The sequence below is a fragment of the Podarcis muralis genome, chromosome 1 (assembly GCF_964188315.1).
Source record: "Podarcis muralis chromosome 1, rPodMur119.hap1.1, whole genome shotgun sequence".
Taxonomy (NCBI): domain Eukaryota; kingdom Metazoa; phylum Chordata; class Lepidosauria; order Squamata; family Lacertidae; genus Podarcis; species Podarcis muralis.
In genome coordinates, this window is record NC_135655.1 from 94809456 (window position 1) to 94821847 (window position 12392).

Sequence of the window (12392 nt, forward strand, 5' to 3'; positions counted from 1 at the left end):
TTCCTGGATCCCCTCTGGATCCCTGTTTTAAAAATTGATGTTAGATTGGTTGCTCCCCATTTCTCTGGTAAGGATGCTGGTTTTTAATGCCAAATTGCATATATTTGTTAAAAGATCAGCAATTTCACATCTGAGTTCTTTAGGAACTCTCAAGTGAATGCTATCCAACCTGAATTATTTGCTAATTTGTATTTTGCCAATTAGTTCCAAAACATCAGTATTCCTCTCCACTTGACATAGCTGTTCAAGTGCTTTCATGTAAAACTATTGCTCATATGTGGTTATTGCTTCAGTATCTTCCACAGTGAAAACTGATACAAAGAATTTAGCCGCTTTGCAATCTATCCTCCCCTCGGCACTCTTTCCACACTTCTCTTGTCTGAACAAGGCAAGCCTATGCAAAATTTAGACTGTTCTGTTTTCTAAAGACATTCAAACTTTGTTACATCTATAATTACCTATGAGTAATTACTTGTAATTGCAGAATGTTATCATTCATGCAATTACCACTTTCGCCTAAATTGATATGAGTCATACATCTCCCATTTGGAATTTAATTTTCCATGTGCATAGTACTTGCCAAGTAGACTTCAGTCCCAAACAGAGATACATGGGGGTCTAATTTATCTTTAGAGTGACTCCATTAAGTCAATTGCATTTCCTCTCCATATAAATAGAGGTCACTGAATGAAGGCTTCCACAAAAATGTGCAGAAAAGAATAAATGGCCACATATAATCACAGGTATATAAATTGCCATTGGTTCTACAGTGCAAATAAAAGTTGAGAAGAAACCACTGGCCTCTCATCTTTTTTCCATTTGGAAAAGGTTCTCTTCTAACCTCTGGCTAACTGGACACATGGCTAGGATCCAGACTTTGCCTCCCATGAAGCAAAGGAGTCATTCTGTCTACAGCAGGCTTTTTGGTTCAGGGAAGAAATCTGGCTGGAGGAACAAGGAGGGCGTGTTTTTTGTAATTATTTCCTCTTCCTGTACCCCATTTTTTTGTTGTTGTTGTTGTTTAGTCATTTAGTTGTGTCCGACTCTTCGTGACCCCATGGACCAGAGCACGCCAGGCACCTCTGTCCTCCACTACCTCCCGCAGCTTGGTCAAACTCATGCTGGTAACCTCGAAAACACTATCCAACCATCTCGTCCTCTGTTACCCCCTTCTCCTTGTGCCCTCCATCTTTCCCAGCATCAGTGTCTTCTCCAGGGAGTCTTCTCTTCTCATGAGGTGGCCAAAGTACTGGAGCCTCAGCTTCATGATCTGTCCTTCCAGTGAGCACTCAGGGCTGATTTCCTTAAGAATGGATGCGTTTGATCTTCTTGCAGTCCATGGGACTCTCAAGAGTCTTCTCCAGCACCATAATTCAAAAGCATCAATTCTTCGGCGATCAGCCTTCTTTATGGTCCAGCTCTCACTTCCATACATCACTACTGGGAAAACCATGGCTTTAACTATACGGACCTTTGTTGGCAAGGTGACGTCTCTACTTCTCAAGATGCTGTCTAGGCCTGTCATTGCCCTTCTCCCAAGAAGCAGGCGTCTTTTAATTTCGTGGCTGCTGTCACCATCTGCAGTGATCATGGAGCCCAAGAAAGTAAAATCTCTCACTGCCTCCATTTCTTCCCCTTCTATTTGCCAGGAGGTGATGGGACCAGTGGCCATGATCTTTGGTTTTTTGATGTTGAGCTTCAGAGCAAATTTTGTAAAAAAAGACCCCATTTTGTAGTCCCCTAAAATGACTGCTTTGGAGTAAGGATGGGTCAATCTGTCAGTTTCATTTCTTTCAGTTAGCTTTCCCTGCTTTCCCCCCACTCCCTGTTTTCTGTAATATCTTGGCTGATGAAGAGTTCTGGAGAACTCAAAAGGTTACCTGATTTTGTGACTTTTTGGTGGTCTTAATCAGGAATAGATGAATTTCAGCTTTTCATTTTTCCAATTGTAGTTAATTTCCACATCAGTTCGCATTCATACATGTTTCTGCAAAGCAATTTTCCCTAATAGAATGCATTTTTGTATGTTTTCCCCAAAATATGCATGTGTATACACATTTTACCTTAATATAAACATTGTATACACAATGCTTAGCTGAAGAACTACAATTTAAAGAAATGTGAATTTCAAAAGGTGGCTATGTTTCCGTTTGTGTATTGTTGCAGAAAGTGTGAATCAAGTTGATTTACTTTTAAATGTGAACTGAAATTTCTCCCTCATCCCTGCTCTGGAGCGTTGTGGTGATGGGGCTATAGGAGGAAAGAGAAGTGGCAAAAAGCACATTCTGTTTTGTGCCATTCACTCACATGAATGTGTTCTGTTGGCATTGGTTAATGGTTAAATGCCTCTGTTGTATGCCTTGGTCTAAACATGTGGTGTGTTTTCATGCTGTTATCATAGCTGCCCCCAAGTATTTTGATCTCCTCTCACAAGGAGAGTACAAAATAACTTCTTAGCATCAAACTGCAACCACTGGTAAATTGTGGGAGTTGCTTTGTAAGTTCCTGTACTGTACCTCAAGAGTGTGTGTCTATTCTATTTTTCTGAACATCCCCCAATGGAAAATAAAGAGCTTTACTCATCCACCAGGGGACCAGCAACCCAGCAGAGGTATATAGGCAATTCAGCTGCTTTTGGCAGAATACAGTTTGTTGTCACTATGCCATTGATATTCTCTGCTTGAAAGGAAATAGCAGAGCTACAGTTCTCCAGTTCCATGGGAGACATGTGCCATACCGTGGGAAACACTAAAAGTCCCTTTCCTCCAAAAGAAGTCAGAAGGCTGAAGTTCGGAACAAAGCCATCAGCTGTAATTGGCACAGAGATCATGGAAATCCAGTCATGCTCAGCCTGATTGCTAACTTAGTCTGAATCCAAAGCAATGTGTAAACCAGACCTTATTTAAACATTAAGTCTCTTTTCTGACTATCTTGGCAGGGAGTCTCTCTTCCCATGTCTTAGCTTACTCAAGCTATATATTTTTGACTCCCTGCTTGTGGGAGCAAGCGCGAAATCTGAAAGGAAAAAACATTGTCACTTTCTCTCCAATATGACTCCAGGCATGTACAGATTTTCTGTCTATTATTTGAGAGATTCCTCCTGTGGATTATGCAGGTGGATGTGTATATGTCATAAGTATGAAACAGCTTTTGGAAATAATGCTTTCTTGCATAAGCCATGTTTAGACATTTGAGTGTACAGGCTGCAGATCAGACCTTTGCATATTTATTGCAAAGGTCTACAGGGTTTTTCTAAGGCCAAACATACCTAGGTTCCCTTGCTCCCTTGGCAAAGAGAGGTATTGGCACCTCCAAAGCAGGAGAAACCATGGACCAGAAAGTTTGCTTTTCATCACCTTTCATGCTCCACCAGTGACTTCCTAGACAACAGCCACCAGGGTTGGGTCAGGTCAGGTCTGCTCTGCTCCTCCCCCTCCTCCTCTGTCAGTCTATCTGCCTGCCTGCCTCCACTTGCTGCTTTCCCTTCTGTCTCCTTACTCCCTTCCTTCCTTTTCCCTCCTCCTGCAACTCTCACCCACTCTCTCTATCTTCTTCCCTTCGAGCCCTACTCTGCTCACACTTCTCATAGCACTGGGGAGAGTCCCTGCAGGGCTGCTAGGACAGCCCATGACAGCAACTGGATTTCTCAACTGAGCAACGAAGAAGCGGCCCAGGGAATGGATAGACTGGTTCCTAGCCACTCTGAGCCAGTTTTGTGCCCCCCTGTGCCTGCACCCTTGGCAGGGTCCAACCTGCATTCACCCCATACACTTAAGGCACTATTATATCACTTTAAGCAGCCATGGTTTTCCCCAAAGAATCTTGGGATCTGTAGCTTGCTAAAAGTGTTGAGAGTTGTTAGGAGACCCCTTATGCCCCACAGAGAGGTGCAATTCACATATTTTCCTGTGAAGAGGGACTGATGGTTGAACCACTGTGGAAACTGTAGCTCTCTACAGGGAGTAGAGCTTTTTAAATCCTAGCAGCCAAAGAAAGAACACTTAGTTTTCTCAAAAAGTTTCATGTGCACAAATCATAAAATGTGCAAATATTAATTGAAAAATAGTATTTTTCAATGTCAGTTTTGATTTGTATATCATTTTTTCAAAGAAGCAAAATCCAAGGAGGGAAATTGCTTAATTCTGACACCAGGTATTTCAGTGGTAGTATGGCAATTCTGAGTGGAAATTGGAATTGTTTGGTGCTTGATGTAAGGTCAGGAATCTCCATGCTGTAATACAGTTGCATGGGAATAAATGGGTTTTTATTGATTTTTTTTTCCAGGTTATGCAGGATCACTCTGTGTATCATATTATAACCGCCACCCCAAGGAAACAGTGGGATATATGCAAGTTGTAACTACTTTGCCCTGTTGAGTTCAATGAGACTTACAATGTAGTCTAATGCATTCTCACTCAGTATGTCCATGAGTTACTTCCAGGTAAGTATAAGCCTGCTGCCTTAGCATAACTAACATTCTCTGAATTACCTAATATTATTTGATAATGACTACAGAGTAAAAAGAACACAGAGTTTGAAGCTACTCTCAATTATTCAAAGAAGGACATCAATGAGCAGGCCATGAGGAGAATTAAGTGCTCTGGTGCCTTAGTTTCACTCTCAGATGTGTTTTAAAACTTTCTTCTCCCACCGTCCAGAACCTTTATACATCAGCTGAGGGCTCCAAAGTATAATAAAATCCAGTCAAATCAGAAAAAGCACCCATTCACTCCCGCATACACAATTGTTTCCTGGCTTTTAACTCAAATCTCCACAATGAATGCACAGCCTCTAATTTATTTGATGCATTCGTATTGACTATGTAAATTCTCTTATCATTAGCTCATGCCTCAATTGTCAGATAGCACCTATTGAAATAAATAGTCAGAGAGTAGATAGTAGCTATTATGAACAGTAACTAATGGCTGTAGACATAAAATTAAAATACTTATCTCAGGGTCAAGTGCTCTACTTGTACCAAGCATTTGACCTCTAGAGCTAAGGTTCACATTTTAATCATAGTATCCAAACTTCAGTATTTCATGCTAAGGAGGCTGCATGTCTACTTACATCATGGTCCAGGAATTTCAAGTACAATTGGTTCTATCCATCACACACAGCTTTGTTTCAGCAACATGCTTCCTACACAAAATAAGTACTTCATATTGTTCAAACTTTTTGGACGAGTGGGCACATTTGGAATTTTGGGGGGTGCTGTGGGCTCCAGTCATAAAATGGCTGCCATTTGCCATTGGGGCATAGCATATCACAAAATAGCTACCATGGAGGAAATACTGTAGGAAATGGATGCCATGGGATATGGAATGACCCAAAATCGCTACTGTTGGGATAGTGTCTTCAATGTAGGAGAGGCTGAATCCATGTAAACAGCAACTGACTATGAACACAAAATTTTGAGGAAATAGTTACTTTTGTGGGTGCCATAGGAAGTACTTGTGGGGACACTGTTATCTGCAGGCACCACACTGATTACTCTGATTATAGTTGTTTTTATGCATGATGAGAAGCATCACACACCCCAACCTAAACCTATAGACTTCTGGCATGCTAAGTAGAAATGTGAAGTCGTCCAATATTCATCCTTACGATTATAATCAATCAGTAGCAGCAGCAATGAATAGGCCAGTAATATTATACTACCAAAGTAAGTTACTATGATTGTAGCAGATTGCTGACTAGGGAGGATAGGTTGAGGCTGAGTTGTTCTCCAAGATTTGAACCAGGGACTTCTCAATCCACACTATACCAGCTAAATGAGCAACTTTTACATATGAAATGTATTTCTGTTCTAAAGAGGAATTAAATGTAAACACTTGTTAAGTAGCCTTCTCTGAGTGACAAATGAGAAGAGACTGGCAAACAAACCAGATATCGGATTCCAATGTGTGGTAGCCTGGAGAATATTGATTGACTCTCTCATAGATCAAACTTGCCAATGGTTATTGGGTTAGAGTCACTAGAGATTCTGCCAGCATATCTGACCTCTAATTAAAGAATGAGCTGGTAATAGTGACACTCCATCACAAATATGCCACACTCTGGATGACATCTCAGGTTTGAAGTACAGTACCAAGGGAAGAAAAAGGGAAATAGACACAGATTCTCAAAGGCTGATATAGATGTAGTTTTGTGATATCAGTAGTCAGTGCTTTTTTTCTTTAAAAAAATGTTTAGGGGTACTCTCATTTTCCTACTCATATTGAAATACTGCCCCTCAATGAGGCCAAACTTAGATTCACAAAATGTTTAGGGGTATGCGCCCCCTGCACACACACCCCAGGAAAAAAGCACTATCAGTAGTGAAACATCTGGTAAATTGCTGTTCACTGCATTGCAGTGCTTAACAAAAAGAGACTTTTATCCTAGGCTGTGTGCCTCTTTCTTATCCTAATACTTATTCTCTGTTAAATAGTACCAGAAACAAAGTACAAAGATTCCTAGATATGCACAAATGCAATCCATTTTTACATATTCAGTATATAATTCGGAGGGAAGACATTGATACACCTTTCCTAAGATGAGGTAATGGGACAATGTCTGCCTAAGATTGGTGCCTAACCCACACACCTTTAAATTGTTATGTTATTACTCTCTGCATTCAGATTTCACATTTCCAATCCTCAAAACCATGATGTGAAGGATCAAGAAGCCCTCTGCTCACAAGTTCCCTCCTCTTCTCTCTTCTGAGCTTCTCCCTGCATGTGTGCAATTTAACATATCACTTACTGGTTTGATCAAACCATAGTTTACTGTTGTGTGTATATTATGATTTGAGCAAGCCCTCCAAACCAAGATTGCAAACCACAGTTTGATCCTGGTCTGCCATCCCTTGTTGAGGGCTCACTCAAATAATTGTTTTACAGTTCAAACATAACTTAAAGCACACTGAATGACCATGCCAGGAAGTATGAAGGAAGGAGGCATGGAGAATTAAAAATATGATGTCGGAATGCAGCCACTTGGTGGCATTATTTATTGGTAGTACTGGAGCAAGCACCAAAGAAGCATCATGTTTAAAGCACACTCTTCAGCCTCAATAAAAATCAAACCCATATTTATAATCTACAGGTTTACAAAAATGAGCAAGTGAGATGCAAAGGAGGAAAACTATCCTTTGAATGCAAGGATTCTGTTTTGAACTTTTACAAGAACCTCATGTGGACAGTATGTATCTAAATACATTTAATCAGCTTTAGAACTTGAAACTTAAACACATCAACCTCATAGCTTTGGGATTGCTTAGGTTTAAATGAGAGTGGGATATTGGCAAGAACTGTGAAACTGTTCACTAGATCTTGTTTCCACCCTAAAAGTGGGGTGGGGGGAGGCCTCCATGCCTTCCAGGAGATAAGTTCTGCTGAAAAAAAGTTGTTTTCTAGTCATTTACAATGTATAGTTTATAGGGTGGGAAACTGGTTTGCAAAATTTATGACCATGGGGGCAAGGGGTGTTTTTCTGTTTAATGGATATGTTGTGATCTATAATGTGTCCTACACCTCAGATTTTGCCTTCTGCTGCATGCAGCAATATTCATCCCAAAGATACTCAGAATGCTATTAAAGAAATACAAGAAATCCAGTAGGGAGTCGAGTTAAAACTGCCCCAGCTGTAATTACAGATTGGAAATATCCTAAATCCCTGCTTTGCATAATAGTGCTGGCCATTTCTAGACTGTAGAAGTGCCTGTGAATTTTGATGCAAATAAAGCATTTATGTACACTGAGGCAGAGGTTCTTGTGAAGCAGCATTTGGGCAATATTATAATGACTGCATAGAATAGAATCTTGATACCTGTGTTGTGTTTGCGTATATGAGCAGGATGATTTAGGGCACCAGCAACCTGTACTTGCCTCATTGCATATATATGAGCTTTGGCTTCTGCAGACTAAAAATAATCACCTGCCTTGTACATCTTTGAATAAATCATTCAACCAGAACTACTATTAATGTTACATTTACTTTTGGTTGTTTTGAATGTCAAAGTGAATTTAGGCTACATACAATTTTTATTCAACTGCTTCTACTTAGCTCGATTCATTATCATGGGAGACTTCTGAAAGGATCTCTTCCAGCTTCAGTGGGATAGTGGCAACCACTTTCAATTGAAAAGCAATTCCTATAAAGTACTAGTCATCATTTTTCCCTCTTGATCATTTGTAGCGGCTATCCTCAGAGCAGAATTTAATGAATCAGGTCACCACTTCTGGATGTTTCTAGATCTGATCAACATGGTTCAACTCCACTGAGTCCTAAGGAGACACTCTGTGGTCCAGTTTAGCCATAATAGGAAGACATATTTCCCTGCTATAGAGACAAGCCTCTACTGAAAGAGATCAATAGCTTCCACTTTATATAATCATAGAATTGTAGTTAGAAGGGACCCTGGTCCAATCCATGCAATGCAGGAATCTTGCCCACAGCCGTCTCTGGGTGGGCTTAAACCACCAACCTTCTGGTTAACAGCCAGAAGCACTGACCCGTTGAAACAACTTTTAAACAAATCATAGTTCTCCTATTAACTGTAGTTTGTTTAAAACTATCATTAGATTCAACCCACGATCAAATCGTTATTTCAGATTCTGACTTGTTCTCAAACCATAGCTTAAATAAATAACTGTAGGGAACTGTGGTTGTTAAAAGTGAAATGGAAGTTTTCATCAGCCTCATCTGGAAGTAAAAGAGGGAGGGAGGGTGGGGAGAGGAGTGTGCAAGCTCAAAGATTGAATATATTTTTTTTTTTATTGGAAATTACTGTTCATGTTGTGGGAAACCATGGATGCCAGCTATGTCTGAACTGGACCTATCAGTTGGTTTATTAATTACCTTTCATTCCTATAAATTATTATGAATAGGTATGAATTAGTCTATGTCTAAACCAAGCCTATGAGTTAGTTGTCTCATCACTCCACATTTTATGAAAGTTGAATGCATGAATGAAACAACATTACACTCTACTTGTGGTCTGTAATTTGTGGTGGTACATTCACACATCCGTGTAAGTCACAACTTGCTTTTATTTGTACATGATTAACTTGCATGCATGAACTGTCCATTCCTCAGTTCACCCTACTAAATCCAATTACTAAAACAAAACAATCTGCAAGTTAAGGGGTGGGTGGGGAATCCAGTGTTAAAGTTTGACTTGTATCCTGTAGCAGAATGTTGCCATCGTAAAAATGTGGTCTTTTCTGTTCCTAGGGACAAGGTGAACTAAGTATAGAAATAAAACCTTACATTTCATGCAGTTCACAAAAGCTGTATTTCCCTCCTACAAAACAAAGGAAGCAAAATATTCACAGCCCACTGTTCTCCTTATATATACACAGTGGTACCTCAGGTTACATACACTTCAGGTTACAGACTCCGCTAACCCAGAAATAGTACCTAGGGTTAAGAACTTTGCTTCAGGATGAGAACAGAAATCGTGCTCTGGTGGCACGGCGGCAGCGAGAGGCCCCATTAGCTAAAGTGGTGCTTCAGGTTAAGCAACCGGAGGTGCCACTGTATATGCATTTTTGTATATATTCTTCCTTTGGAGAACTGCATTGTAAAATTCAGCCATGTGGGAATTTTGAACAATGTGCTAATATGGCTTTAACTGAATTGAATTTCTTCTCAGTCCCTACCTCTCACACAGTGTCCTGGATGAATGGAGGACCCTTCATATTCCCAGTGTGGGATGTGGAGGTGTCAGCTGCAGAGAGAGGGAGAAATCAGCACGAGTTGCTCCTTCCTACTAGTGGGATTTTGCCACTGGATCAAAAGACTCCTGTGGACAGAGGAAGCCTTGAATCTAGTATCTGTTGTAGTTAAAATAGGCTGAATAGAAAATGTGCATAAAACACCAGCATAAGCAGGGAAATATGGTTTTACATAAATATTCCTAGCTTTCAAACAGTATTGTGGACTTTGCATGCATGTTCATTCATTTTGGTTGCATATGCACACCCTGCAGTTAATATGGGAAATGCTCACAACCATGCAGGCATGTGGCTGCCTGTATCATTTTTAAGAGTTACCACCAGTGCAGGTTGCTAATGTCAGCAGCGGGAGCTCCTAGCCAATCAACAGACAGCCTGCATGTTGTGATCATTTTACACATTCATGCTACTAATGTCACACTGGTGACTCATGGTGAGTCAGCAGCTGCACACTCAAATGATGCCAACTCTGGTGATCCTCTGTGTTGGCATATAATCTCAACTAATAAAGTACTGGGGGTCTCCTCCTCTTCAGTCTCCATTCAGCAATGGTGGCCTCTTCCTAGCCCTTCTTATCCATCACACCACCTTCCAGGCCCACACTGCATTTTAATTCTTTGCATTATTTGGGTTACCAGCCCATAACAAGACGTTCAGTATTGATCAATGATCAGCCATTGCAGATTAATTTGTCTAATGGTCAGCAAGTGCCATCTTGGTATATTGCCGGCTGAATTTGATTATATTTCAGACAGTATTAAATGAAACTCCTTTTGATCAATAAAGCAGGTGAAGAGCTTCAAGTTAGTCAAGCTTTGATTATATAGACATGTACCACATATCTTAGTGGAAGCTTATTTTACTAGGGTCTGGAAGTCTAGGTCAGTCCAGTCAATGCTAAAGATAAGTTGCTATGCAAGGGAACTCTAGCTTGGGAGCTACGGTGAAACTGCCTTAAAAGAGTGCAGATTGAATGTAAACATTTCTTAAAAACACTGTTGAAAGTACCTTCTTGGTTTAGATTTTCAGGCTTGTTGGGTTGCACCTCTAGTCCATATTTGATCACAAAGCAGGTAAGATGGCTCTGCATTAATCATGTGAAACAACAGCACATGCCAGAATTTCCTGCCTCTCATTGGCCTTGCCTATCATCCCTCAGGACCAAGGATGGGGAACATGTGGCCTTCCATATGTTGGGCAACAAAGCTCCCCTCATCAATGACCATCAGCAATGCTGGCTGGGACTGATGTGAGCCCCCAAACATCTGGAGGGCTGCAGATTCCCACACTCCTGCTATGACACTTAAGGGAATTTCCTTCCTGGGCACAGCATGGGATTACAAAAAGGTGGAGCTGGCATACACCAAATTTGTGATTAGATAGAAGAGTCATAATGCAGGTACCTAAGAGGTTCTTCTATGTTTCAAGCAGTGGAGAAATAAATACTACCAAGCATTTATGTAGTGCTTTTAGAGTTTTAAGTGCTTTCCTCATCTAAATCCATCCTTCTGTACATCATTTACATCAGAAATTGAAGATACTTTTGTTTGAATTGGCTTTTAGCGTATGATATCGTTTAGTTGCTGCTGGTTAACTAAAGGAAGAATATATACAAAAATGCATATACAGTGGCACCTCCGGTTGTGGACGGGATCCATTCCGGAGCTCCAGTCAGATCCCAAGGTTTGCGCAACCAGAGGGACCGCTTCTGTGCATGCATGCACAGCGAAACCCAGAAAAATACTTCTGGGTTTGCCGCGTTCACATCCTGAAGGATACGCAACTGGGGGGTGCGGTGCATATCCAGAGGTATCACTGTATTGGAGAAACTGCATATCAATATGTTAGTGAAGATAGCATACAAAAAATGCATTATATTATGAGGAATTGCTTGCAAATAATTGTACATTAGTCGAAGCTGTATGCGTAAATGTGTTTAGCAGGAGAAATTCACACTAAAATGCTGCAGAATTTTCATGAGTATTTTTTCTTTAAAAAAATCACAAATTGCTGGTGAAATGTGGAGAACTGAATTTAAGTTTAGAAAAATGAGAGACTGAAATTGACAGATTATTTCATCCCTAGAAAGAGGTGACAAGGGGATCTGAAGAGGGAGAGAATCAGAATGAAGTCTGGATCCAGCACATATTATATCTGTTGTACTGTCTTGACCATGATTTTCAGGAATAGTTTTCACATGAGGATCCTGTCAGAAAATTATTCTGCATGGCAATGACTCTGGACATGAGTTTTAACCTTTGAAAGCTGCTCAGCAAGTAGATTTTCCTCATCACATGTGAGTATTTAGGCCACCAACAATGACCACACAATAACTAAAAATGAAATGAAAAATGACAAAAGCTCACATATCTATTTCTATTGCATATACAGTGGTACCTCTGGTTAAGAACTTAATTCGTTCCGGAGGTCCGTTCTTAACCTGAAACTGTTCTTAACTTGAGGTACCACTTTAGCTAAAAGGGCCTGCCACTGCTGCCGTGCCACCGCAGCGCGATTTCTGTTCTCATCCTGAAGTAAAGTTCTTAACCCGAGGTACTACTTCCGGGTTAGCGGAGTCTGTAACCTGAAGCGTTTATAACCCAAAGTGTTTGTAACCCGAGGTACCACTATAACAGGAAATAAAGTGATGGGTGTATGTTGACAAATCCA